Source organism: Cervus elaphus, chromosome 27 (assembly GCF_910594005.1).
Source record: "Cervus elaphus chromosome 27, mCerEla1.1, whole genome shotgun sequence".
NCBI lineage: Eukaryota > Metazoa > Chordata > Mammalia > Artiodactyla > Cervidae > Cervus > Cervus elaphus.
In genome coordinates this window covers 7,561,243-7,573,799 of record NC_057841.1, presented here as the reverse complement: position 1 = coordinate 7,573,799, position 12,557 = coordinate 7,561,243, and the positions used below count along the sequence as shown (strand labels likewise).

At 45.5% G+C, this 12,557-nt stretch overlaps 1 long non-coding RNA gene across 1 annotated transcript; it reads left to right on the top strand.

Moving 5' to 3' along the window:
* The first annotated feature begins 5,989 nt into the window (after positions 1–5,989).
* LOC122685027 lies at positions 5,990–11,655 on the top strand. Its single transcript, XR_006338223.1, has 4 exons — positions 5,990–6,202; positions 7,609–7,752; positions 7,889–7,934; positions 11,276–11,655. It is a non-coding gene; the product is annotated as an uncharacterized LOC122685027 (long non-coding RNA).
* Positions 11,656–12,557: the final 902 nt, after the last annotated feature.

Here is a 12,557-nt window from a genome sequence, read left to right as displayed (position 1 = left end):
GGAGGTGTTCCCAACACCACACTCATCTTACAGGGAGTGACCCAGAGCAGATGCTGAAGGTGTACCGAGCACCCCTGAATGTTCTGAGGATGAATGCAGAGTCTGTAGCTTGGGTCACACACACGGGTGTTAAAGTCATCGGCTTCAGGGCATCTGTTACTGAGATGCACAGAATCCATAAGCTGCACCGTAATTCTAGTGATTCATGTTGAACCTACACCTACGCCTTTTTAAAATTTAAATGTACAAAATGTGCTGAGCCCCTAGGCATTTGTATTGAAATACATTTCCAGTCTCCTGACATGAATGCCCTCACTATTACTAATGGAAACAGACTGTGGGGTTTCTGTGTAATTTCCATTCATATTGTATTAAAATGTTCAAGATGCATTTTCTGTCAAAGAGAGTATCATTTCATAAAATTATTCACTATTCCCCACTATGGAAATGTCAGACATCGCTAATGTAATCCTCAAAGAATTACCTAGAGTGTCTGTAGGCCAAAAGACGGATTTCCAATGCAGTAGCACAGGATGGCTTGTTCACTTTGTTCTTGGGGAAGCAGTGTGAGTTGTGAGTTTTCCCTCCATGTCTATGCGGGGTCACCCCGTGAGAGACTTCTTTTCCCTTTTTCTGCTTCTCTCAGTTACCCTATGGCACAGAAACTGAAAACATCATAAAAATACAGAAGATGTGTTATTTCCTTGGTTTTGTAACACTCTTCATGAGTGACTTTCACATAGAGAGCATCTGAAAATACACATTCGAGTCTAGAAAGGTGGTCCTGATGAATCTATCGAGGGCGGCGGTGGAGACGCAGGCGTAGAGAAAAGACTGTGGACACAGTGGGGGAAGGAGCGGGTGGGACACACTGAGAGAGTAGCACCGGCATATCCACCACCATGTGTAAAATTAGACAGCCAGTGGGAATTTGCTGTGTGATGCAGGGAACTCAACCGGTGGTCTGTGACAACCTGGACCGGTGGATGGGCTGGGAGCTGGGAGGGAGTTCAAGAGGGAGGGGTTATACTTATACCTTTGGCTGACTCATCGTGATGTATGGCAGAAACCAACACAATAAAAAAAAGAGAACCAAACATAAATATTATCAATGTTTGAAATAAATAGAATACCAAAATACGTAAGGACAACTATTAACAGATTCACATGTAACTAACAGAATTAAACAAAAATTCTCTTTCTTAGAGCAGAAACAGATAATGACCTAAGTGCTTCAATCAAAAAACTTTGCTCTAAGCTCTAAGTGGGATGGGGAACCATGGCAAAAATTAAAAACAAGCAGAAGTAGGAAGTGATATGTGGGGTTGGGTCGGTAGGGGTGGGACTTGAGACTGTTGCCTTTTATTTTAAGATCCCTTTTATACTGCTTGATTAAAAAAAAACACAAACACAGATATTGCTTTCATAAAAAGTAAACTATTTTTTTTTTAAATGCACGTTCCTGGACCCTGCTATACAGCTCTAACTTAGGAAATCTAAAGAGTATCCCAGGAATGTGCACTTTGACAAATGCCCCAGTTTTGTTTTTTTTTCTTCTTTGCATGTGTAAAAGGTCGTGCTTTGAGAACTATTGCTAAGTACATTGATACTGCTTTTGTTAATGTTGTTCAGTCGCTAACTCGTGTCTGATTCTTTGTGATCCCATTGATGGTAGCCCACCAGTTCCTCAGTCCATGGGATTTTCCAGGCAAGAATACTAGAGTGGGCTGCCATTTCCTTCTCCAGGGAATCTTCCCAACCCAGGGATTGAACCTGCATCTCTTGCATATCCTGCATTCCCAGGCGGGTTCTTAACCACTAAGCCACCAGGGAAGTCTTTGACACCACTCACTTAACTCTATATTCAATGGAAATTTCCTTTCCATCTGTAGGGTACCACTGATCAATCAAGTCTGGGTTTTATTCCTCTTCTAACCCGTTCCTGTGCATCCATCCATCTGTCCACATTTTAAACATTCAGTTCAATTCAGTCGCTCAGTCGTGTCCAACTCCTTGTGACCCCATGGACTGCAGCACGCCAGCTTCCTTGTCCATCACCAACTCCCAGAGCTTGCTCAAACTCAAGTCCATTGAGTCGGTGATGCCAACCAATGATCTCAGCCTCTGTCATCCCCTTCTCCTCCCGCCTTCAATCTTTCCCAGCATCAGGGTCTTTTCCAATGAGTCAGTTCTTTGCATCAGGTGGCCAAAGTATTGGAGTTTCAGCTTCAGCATCAGTCCTTCCAGTGAATATTCAGGACTGATTTCCTTTAGGATTGACTGGTTGAATCTCCTTGAAGTCCAAGGACTCTCAAGAATCTTCTCCAGCACCACAGTTCAAAAGTATCAGTTCTTTGGCACTCAGCTTTCTTTATGGTCCACCTCTCACATCGATACATGACTACTGGAAAAACCATAGCTTTGACTATATGGACCTTAGTCAGCAAAGTAATGTCTCTGCTTTTTAACACGGTGTCTAAGTTGGTCATAACTTTTCTTTCAAGGAGCAAGCGTCTTTTAATGTCACGGCAGCAGTCACCATCTGCAGTGATTTTGCAGCCTGAGAAAATAAAGTCAGCCACTGTTTCCACTGTTACCCCATCTATTTGCCATGAAGTGATGGGACTGGATGCCATGGTCTTAGTTTTTTGAATGTTGAGTTTTAAGCCAGCTTTTTCACTCTGTTCTTTCGCTTTCATCAAGAGACTCTTCAGTTCCTCTTCACTTTCTGCCATAAGGGTGTTATTCTGTGCATCTGAGGTTACTGATATTTCTCCAGGCAATCTTGATTCCAGCTGTGCTTCATCCAGCCCGGCATTTAGCATGATGTGCTCTGCATATTAGTTAAATAAGCAAGGTGACAATATACAGCCTTGATGTACTCCTTTCCCAATTTGGAACCAGTCCACCCAAACATTTAAACATTGGTGAAGGGTTAATATGAATCTTAAGATTTAGTATAAAGGAAAGACACAAAGACTTGTCTTGAAGGGGCTCATGGACTTAAAAATAATTCATAGTTACCCATCTCATTTTGTCCTTTGATCTGTTACTAAACTGTAAATCATGCTCTGATTTAAACAAATAACAAAAAAGCAAAGCAAAACTGTCTCCAACTTTATTTTCATTATTTACTATTACTTTTGCAGGGGTGTCATTAGTGATTACATTTAAGGAGTTACATTTAATTGTAATGAATTTAAGGCCTTATGGGAAAAGTAGCCAAGTCTGCCTTCTCTCTCTCTCTCTCTCACACACACACACACGCACACACACATGCACACACACATGTACACAGAGGTATAGCTGTGGACATATCCACTCTAGTGAAAATTACCAGCCCTCCTCATTTGACCCATTTGGAATCAAATGGTTAGTGTTTTGAGGGATCCTAAGGACCCGATCCATCCTTTCACTGAGAAGGTCTAGAGGCTTGTGTAAACCACTTTCTCAGTCCAGTGACTACTCTGATAAACCACAACTTCTCACCTCAGTCACCTTTGCTTTCTCATCGTGGGATAGATAATTTAGTTTGTGCAAGAAATTTGTGCAAAATAGTTTACATAGTGTGTCAATTTTAATGTTAAATTCAAGTGGCTAATAGTTAAATTCTAATGTTTAATGTTATGTTATTTAAATTTAATGTTAATGGCTAATGTTGAACTCAAGTGTTAAACGGTGGCTGACTTTTTTTTGGCATGTGAATTAACAAGAATATATCTTTTAATTAGAAAAGACAAAGCCTAAAATCTATTTTTAACAAGAATAATTAACCTATCCATTAACACTTTGAAAAGCTTCTACATGAGGATTCATCTATGTCTAATAGAATTTTACTTCTATCATTTACGTAACGACCTTTGTCTTCAAACTAAGGTCTCATATATTAAATAGCTGTAAATGTATCTGAAGGCTTAGGATATACAGGTTATACAGGTTATTTCAGTTATACAGGTAATTTCTAAAGAGGCCTAAAATCTGCATTTCCCCCCAAATCAGGAATTTAAATGAAGTTGACCACAAAAGTAGACTTTAGTTGTAATTTTGGAAAAGATTTCTACTTTCTTAAAACATTGCTTTTTAGCAAGTTCTCCCAGCTCACAAAACGCAGCAGGAAATGTGCCGTCTGAATGCCTCTCCACTGGCTCCACTGTGGTATATATGTATTTTTTTTCCTTTGTTATTAATACCGATTGAATTGTTATGAAGTTTTTAAAAGAAGAAAAGATGGCCTGTTTTGAAAACTACAAGTAAAACTCATTATGTCTGTTAAAAACCTCAATGTCTAATCTACCAAGCTTTCCCAGTGCACCCATCCATTCATCTGTATTTTCAGCATTTTTAACAATTCATAATAACAAGACAAATGGTCATACACCATGAAACATCCTGTCCTGACCCAGGTTCATGTCAGCGTTGAGTTGCCATTTGAAAGCCAAAGGCTGATCTTACTTTTTTAACCATCAAGTGAAATCGCTACACGCAGTGGGCCGTGTGCAGCCTCACACAGCAAGGCGTTACATGGGTGGATCTTGTTCTGCAAACAAATTCTATGGTTTTAAAAATCCCCACACTCAATGGAAAGAAGAATTGGTCACACTTCAGCCTTTTCAGTAATGTCCACATACACAAATAGTCGCATTCACAAGGGGCATCTTTAAGATAAACTCGTAGAAAGAGCCTCTGTGAGCACCCAGGAATGTGAAGGGGAGAATTATAATCAGCACAATCTCTCTTCTGTTGGGATGTTCATCTTCACTTTCTTTCCTAGTGATGGACACTGTGCCAGTCTCCATGGAGAGTGTCGTGGTATCTAGTCGAACATTCAAATTATGTCAGCTTAACCATCTAACATAGCAAATGCTTTCTCTGCTTCTTTTTGGAAGAGAGACGGTGGAAAGAGTGAAAGTAGATCTCTAATACTCTACCCAGATGTCAGAGAGACACCAGCTTAGGTGTACAAACCACGTGTCAGATTTCCCCGGACTCTGGACAGCAAGGCTGTCCCACATGCCCACCTCCCCCCACCCCCACCTCCTTAGGACCCTCTAAGCAGTACCAGGTTCAGGTGAAGCTGGCCTCTGCTAAGGGCAGCTGTGGGTACCTTGGATGGCATCCTCCAGAGACGAGTGCATTAGACGCCCAGGTGATGGGGCAACTGGACCAAACACCTGACACCTTACCCACCCCTGCCCCGGGGCCCCCTGGTGACTCAGCCTCCCAGACCTTAAACCAGAAAGAGAAGCTCGTGGGGCAGACACTGCCTTCTGTTGTTTGTTTCCAGCCAGGGCACTCAAAGGGCGACTTGGGTTTGTTTGTTTCAGTAAATCGATTCATTTTATTCTTAATAATTGTTCAGGGGAAAAAAGTGGTCACTGTCATGTGTATTTAACAAAATACATGATAACTAATAATGCAATTCTGTTTTTCTTTTCTGTTTTTCTTTTTAAACAAAAATACATGCATATATGATGTGTAGATGCGTGTGTGTGTGTGTATGTGTGTGTGTGTGTGTGTGTGTGTGTGTGTGTGTTAGATTTCTGGGTAGCTACTTAAATTTTTTTTCCTGTGGTGGCAAGACACATAAATGTAAAAGGTGCCACTTTGCCATTTTTAAATGCACGGTCAGTGACATTACATTCACAAGGTCATGCAGTCATCATCACTACTCTTTCCTAAACATTTCCATCATTTCAAAGGGCAAATTTGAACTTCATAAATACATAGTCCTGGACTCAATCAAGCAGACAGAAGAGTAAGAAGCAAGCTGTAAGGGGTGATCAAGGCGATACATTTATTATGAACACAAAACTCTGGGGTTTTTGAACAAAGTGATGAAGCTTGCCGCTCAAAGCAAAACCCAGAATCGGACCTTGGGGTCCACATTCATCTGGACCACTGGCTTCTGAACTTACCCGTTCTTCTGAATTTGCCCCTGTTCTCCGGAGAGCTTCCTGTTCTTTTGGCCGCACTGTCTGGGAGACCTTTGCTCGTCCCCGCGTATGTAACTCCAGCGGCTCTTTACTTGCCCAGTGTTTGGTATTTTGTTTTGCTCTGAAATAATTTTTTATCCCAGAGAATATGATACATCGAATACAGAACAAGATTCAGTCCAGTGTTACAGCCACAGTGATGCATCATCTCAGGTCTTAAAAACCACGGCTGTTTCTGCCTTTGGAGGGGAGCAGCAGGCTTCTGCCAGGTGAGTGAGGGCTTGCGGGTTTGGCGGAGCCAGGAGAAGGGAGGGGGGATGCCCTAGTTCGAGTTGGGGCCAGTTCCTCTGAGCCTGTCACTTTTGCCAACCTTGTATGAGTCCACATTTGCAAGCCCCCTGACGTCCAGCCGTCACTCACTGGAAACAGAGAAGCTGCAGTGGGGGTTTCACTGTGGCCCTGAATTCCCTGCTTCCACACCCTGTCTGGTCGACCTGGGGCTGCTGGCATGGACGGATCTCTGAGAAGGACTCTGCCACCCTCCGTGGATCCGTATCTATGGTAACAGGAGGACATTACGGTGAATAACTGGGGGGAAAGAAAGGTGTTCACATCTTCCTTTGTAACCTGTCAATGCATCAGGCTTCAAAACCGTGTTTTTAATGACGACATACTTTAACCGTATAAGCACTAGGGCATCTCTCTTTAGGACTTGTGTGCTCCCAGGGTGTGCAGTGGGAGGCATTTGGTTTCAGTTACGCACTAGGGAAAAATGCTGTGAGTCAGAGGAAAGGGTATGTGTGCATGTGCGTGTGTGTCTGTGTGTGCATGTGTGTGCGTGTGCCTATCTGTGCTTGTGTGTGCACGTGTATGTCTGTGCATGTGTGTGCCTGTGTATGTGTGTGCCTGTGTGTCTGTGTGGGTGTGTGCATGTGTATGTCCGTGCATGCATGTGCATGTGTGTGTTTGTGCATGTGTGTGCGCAGGTGTGTGCATCTGTCTGTGTGCACGTGTGTGTCTGTGTACGTGTGTGCACGTATGTATCTGTGTGGGTGTGTGCATGTGTCTCTCTGTGTGTGTGCATGTGTGTGCATGTGCCTGTGTGCATATCTGTGCTTGTGTGCGCATGTGTATGTCTGTGCATGTGTGTGTCTGTGTGGGTGTGTCTGTGTGCATGTGTGTGTGTCTCTGTGCATGTGGGTGTGTGTGCATGTGTGTATTTGTGCATGTGTGTGTGTGTGTCTGTGCAGGTGTGTGCATGTGTCTGTGTGCATGTGTGTGTCTGTGTACGTGTGTGCACGTGTGTGTCTGTGTGGGTGTGTGCCTGTGTCTGTGTGTGTGTGCACGTGTGTGTGTGGGTGTGTGCACATGTATGTCCGTGCATGTGTGTGTGCATGCGTGTGCACGTGTGTGTCTGTGTGGGTGTGTGCGTGTGTCTCTGTGTGTGTGTGCACGCGTGTGCGCCCGCTGTGGGTGGGTGGAGGGCGCTCTCATGGCGTTACTGCTGTCAGGGTTTGTGTTTTACCACACGGGAACACGTCTGGCCCAGCAGCTGGTGCTCAGGGCCAGCGTGTCTGAAGCTCGCCCATCGGGTCGTGGCCGGTGCTCCCTGCAGCCACGGTCCTTGCATCCTGGCCGCTCCCAGGCTGGTTACCTCATTCCTTCCTCCCTCTAGGATGGGAGATCTCCCGGTGTTGGTGTGTTTGGACTGGGGTCTGAGACCGTGGATTTACTTGGGTGGAGCAGAGAGGACGCTGGTAGAGAAGAGGAAGGAAGACGGAGGCAGCGGGGGACCCCAGCCGTGCACCCCAGGCATGCGGTGAGACCCCCAGGGCTGTACCCAGCCCCGTCCCTCCCATCCTGGCTGCCTGAAGAGCTTTCTCAACTAGGGACCAAGAGACCCAATCCTTTGAATGAGGCAGCGTCTAATTACAGACATTTTCTTTCACGCATAGATACATACCCAACAGAGGAGCGGGACTTTTGGCCTCAGGGTGAAAGGTGAGTTACGCGGAGAGGAAGGGGTGCTGCCCGGTCCTGCCCAAATCTGCACAGACTCCTGTGTGCACTGCTCAGCTGATCCCAGCAGAGCCCCGGAGCCCAGGGTCACCACAGAAGGAAGGTCAGCCGGGCTAGGGGACCCAGAGGCCCTCCCTTCTGCATGCAAAAGCAATTTTGAGGACTTCCATCCCATATCTGGGCTTCCCTGGTGGCTCAGAGGTTAAAGCGCCTGCCTGCAATGTGGGTAGACCTGGGTTTGATCCCCGGGTCAGGAAGATTCCCTGGAGAAGGAAATGGCAACCCACTCCAGTATTCTTGCCTGGAGAATCCCATGGACAGAGGAGCCTGGAGGACTACAAGAGTCGGACACGACTGATCGAGTTCACTTCACTTCATTCCTACATCATCTCAACTCCTGTTTCTTCGCTTTTAATTTAGAAAAAAAAAGATACAACAAGCAATTCACTGCCACTAAGCTGGCTCACATTTTTCTGTGTAGGAGCAGAGAGAGCCTGCCCATTTTTAGAATAAAGAAAAGGAATCACCTAAATTCTCAGTGATGGGTAAATGCAATCTCAAAAAGAAGAGTGTGGAAAACCAGCAACCCACTCTGAAGGGGTCCAGGGACCCAAATTTTCCTTTGAATGTTTTCCCTTGATTTCCCTTAACTATGAAGATAAAGAAGTAAAATAACCAAAGCAAACTGAAATCAATTTGATAATGCTTAAACTTTAGTTATATATTCTGGTTTCTCTTCTGTCTACATTAAAACAATAGGGAAAATTCTATGCCTCTTAGAAACTAATTTGTCTGAGGTGATCGCTACCCTTGAATTGATACAAAACTCCTGAAAAACATACAAGATCGGTTAGCCCTTCTGGGGTCTTTCTGGTTGGAAGACGAATAAACAAAAGCATTTTATTTCACTGACTTTACATTTTACTCAGAGTCCCTTTTCTCTGATTCCTTGAGTACATTTTCTGCTGAGATTCTGCAAACAGGCATCAGGATGACTCAGAATCCACTGAAGTGTATGAGCCTCACACGTTCTGAGATTTAATTATGTGTTGTGTGGTGTTTATCTGTCCGTGCATCAGATACCCCCAGGCAGTGGTCACTTTCTCTCTCAGTTTGTTCAGTGAGACATCAGGCTAGCCCCTGAGCGCGTCAGGATTACGAATGCAAGCTCCTTTATATACTTGGTGTGTGTTGAACTCAGTCACTTTAGTCATGTCTGACTCTTCGTGACCCCAGGGACGGTAACCCACCAGGCTCCTCTGTCCATGGGATTCTCCAGGCAAGAATACTGGAGTGGGTTGCCCTGCCCTCCTCCAGGAGATCTTCCTGACCCAGGGATCGAACCTGAGGCTCCTGCAGCTCCTGCATCGCAGGCGGATTCTTTACCACTGAGCCACCAGGCAAGCCCCATGTACTTGGTGTAGGAATGTGGAACTAAGGTTGGAATTTGGTGATTCCAGCGAGCGTCTTAGTGCTCCAATAGTTCCCACACTAAGGGCTCAGGGCACGATGTAAAAGTGTAACAGGGGATGCCCGCTATCCACAGGTCCGAGACTTAGTCCAGGGCTTGTGCTGGAGCTGGGTCCAGGGACGGGACCAAGAGATGTGCACACAGTTGGCCCTTGGCCAAACCCAAGATAGTGGCTGGTGGGAAGTGTTTAGCCCTGAACTGGAGAGCTCAGGCCTGGGTGTCTGTGGCTGCCACCAGGAAGAACCCAGACTCCAGAGCTAGACTCAGCCAAGATGGAAAAGGCCACTCACCACACCCCTCAGGGTCCGACCAAGGATACCCTGGGCTCCCGACAGCCCTCCGTCCTGAAGACTGGATTGTTGTCAGCGGGTTCGGGACTAAACTTGTAAAAGAAGGTGACAGCCTCAAAGATCCAGGGGACCTGCGGAGTGAGACAGAAGAAGGGGGTCCTCCTGACCGTTCTCGCTGCAGTAACAGAAATGCTAGGCTCTGGGATGAGTTGGGGAATTCCTCCCCCGCCTGCTGTTCTGAGTCTATAGACTATTTCTTGCTTCCCTGCGCTCAGCGCTTAGAGAAACTGAGGTGTGGCCACTAGGAGGATTAGAGACGTCCACGGACACATGGCGTCTAAGGATGTCAGGGCTGGCCTTGGTAACAATCCCGCCAGTAATGAAAGGGACGATGGCAGTTGGTGGAGAGAAATCCCAAGTCAGTCAAGTGCCTGGCAAACAAAATGCAAAATGTGAGCCCCTGTGGATGGAAGTGGAAGGCAGTCTCCAGGGGTTTCCAAAGTCTGAAAGGTGGAGAGAGGTCCAAGGGGTGGGAGGGATGACCACTGCCCCTCCACAGGCTGTCCCTTTAGGTGATCTGCCCACCGAAGCCAGTGTGGACACCGGGAACTAGCAATTGAGGTCTTTCTCATTCTACCTAACAACATTTATTGTCCAAGTGACCCATCTCATTCTGGAATTAGATAGCAGAGACAGCAGTACACCCTTGCGAGTGAACTAAAAACCATTAAATTGAACACTTCAAGATGAAGAATTTCATGGAATATGAATTGTATTTCACTAAAAGAAGGTGAATCACTACAGGGCGGTTGAAAGTGATCTTAAAAATATTAAATGGTACACAGTTAAAAACGGAAGTCTTTTGAGAACTCCCTGGCAGTCCATCGATAGGACCTCAATGCCACTGCAGGGAGCACAGGTTGGATCTCTGAGTCAGGGAACTAAAGTGTAACAATAGATCTCTCCAGGTCAATATATTAAAAAATTCCTAATTTTTTAATAGGCACATAGCATCCTGCTGTACTATCATTTATGCAAGCAGCCCACTATCAGTGGGCATTTAAGTGTTTCTAAAATTTTGCCTTGTACCTACATCTCTATGCACCTATGAAAGTTGCAAGTGCACATGGATGAAAGTAGAAGTGATGGACAAAGGACAGGCACTTAAATCTTAATGACTGTGCCACACTGCTTTCCAAAAGCTGTTCCCACCGGCCCGCAGTCAAGTGGTCCTTGAAGCTTCTCTGGAGGGCAAAGAGTCCCACCGAGAGAGCGTGAGGGATGAAGGGCTTGGGAGGGAAACCAGCAGCTCCAGTGGCTTAAACTAGGGAGGCACTATTTTTATTTGTACATAAACTGCGATTCTGATATAAGCATTTTAAAAAATATTTATTGAAATTATAGCTGATTTACAATTTGCATTGGCTTTAATTTTTATTGAAATATAGTTGTGATATATGGAGGTTTTGATAAAAGGGTTTCACTTAAAAAAGAAGAGATAAAGAAAGGTTTGAAAACTATGAAGTAGGTAGTCCTACAGTCATGTTCCCTCTGGGTTCCAGAGTTACTTCACCTGCAGGGGCCCCTAGGCCTCCACACCCTGGGTGATCCTGCCCCACTGACTAACCAATAGCACGATGCAGACTCGGCGCTGGGAGATGTCCCAGGTGTATCTGAAGACACTGCGGCTTCTGCCTTCACCCCTCTGATCACTCATTCTGGAAGGAGGTGTCAGTCTTGTGGATGGATGCAGAACCCTGTGAAGGCCTCCTGCCAGGAGGGACCAGCTTGCCCACCACGTGAGCCAGCGACCTGGATGTGGCCTCCGGATGACTGCAGTCCCAACCAACACCTGATGCAATCTCTGGAGCAGCTCTGAACCAGAACCACTGGCTTAGCTGGGCCTGAATTCTGATCCATAGAAACCATGTGAGATAATAAATGTTTGCATGAAAGTGTGAGTTGCTCAGTCATGTCCGACTCTTTTGCGACTCCATGGACTGTAGCCTGCCAGGCTCCTCTGTCCATGGGATTCTCCAGGCAAGAATACTGGAGTGGGTAGCCATTCCCTTCGCCAGGGGATCCTCCCCAACCAGGGATCGAAACCAGGTCTCCCACATTGCAGGCAGATTCTTTACCATTTGAGCCACTGGGGAAGCCCAATAAATGTTTATTGTTGCTCAAAGCCTCTGAGTTTGGGGACATGTTGTTACACAGCAGTAGATAACTAATGCACCTAGGATTGTGAGCTTTGGTGTCTCAGGGTCTATACTTCTGGTTTGATAGCTGGATTTAAACCTTACCTCTGCTCCTTCCTCTTGGAAACTCTTGGTATTTCCTGCTAATTCAGAACACACTATCCCTTCCACAAGGAGGCTGCATTTGGATGAGTGTCCTGAAGATGACGAGTATCCATCCTGGTTAAGGACAGACACAGTGACTTGGCCACTGAACACTAAATCCAAATTAAAACTAAACATAGATTCAGTCACTATGATCTTTGAGACAAGCAATTTTTTGTTTGTTTGTTTTGGCTGTGCCCTGTGGGTAGAGGGATCTTAGTTCACCTACCAGGGATTGAACTCGGGCCTTCAGCAGTGAAAATGCAGAGTTCTAACCATAGGACTGCCAGGGAATTCCCCAAGACACCAATTTTTTGTACAAGGACAGAAGGACTCAGTTAGAAGCCAGATTCAATGGGTTTAAGTCAGCAGGGCTGAAGCAGGTAGAAGACTGTTCCCTTTAGGATGTTGGGAAGAAAAAGGAAGGTTCTTCTTTGTTCAAGGCTTGGAGGTGGTGCTCGCTTTGTAAGAGGAAGAGGAACAAGGGCCTGGGATGAAATGA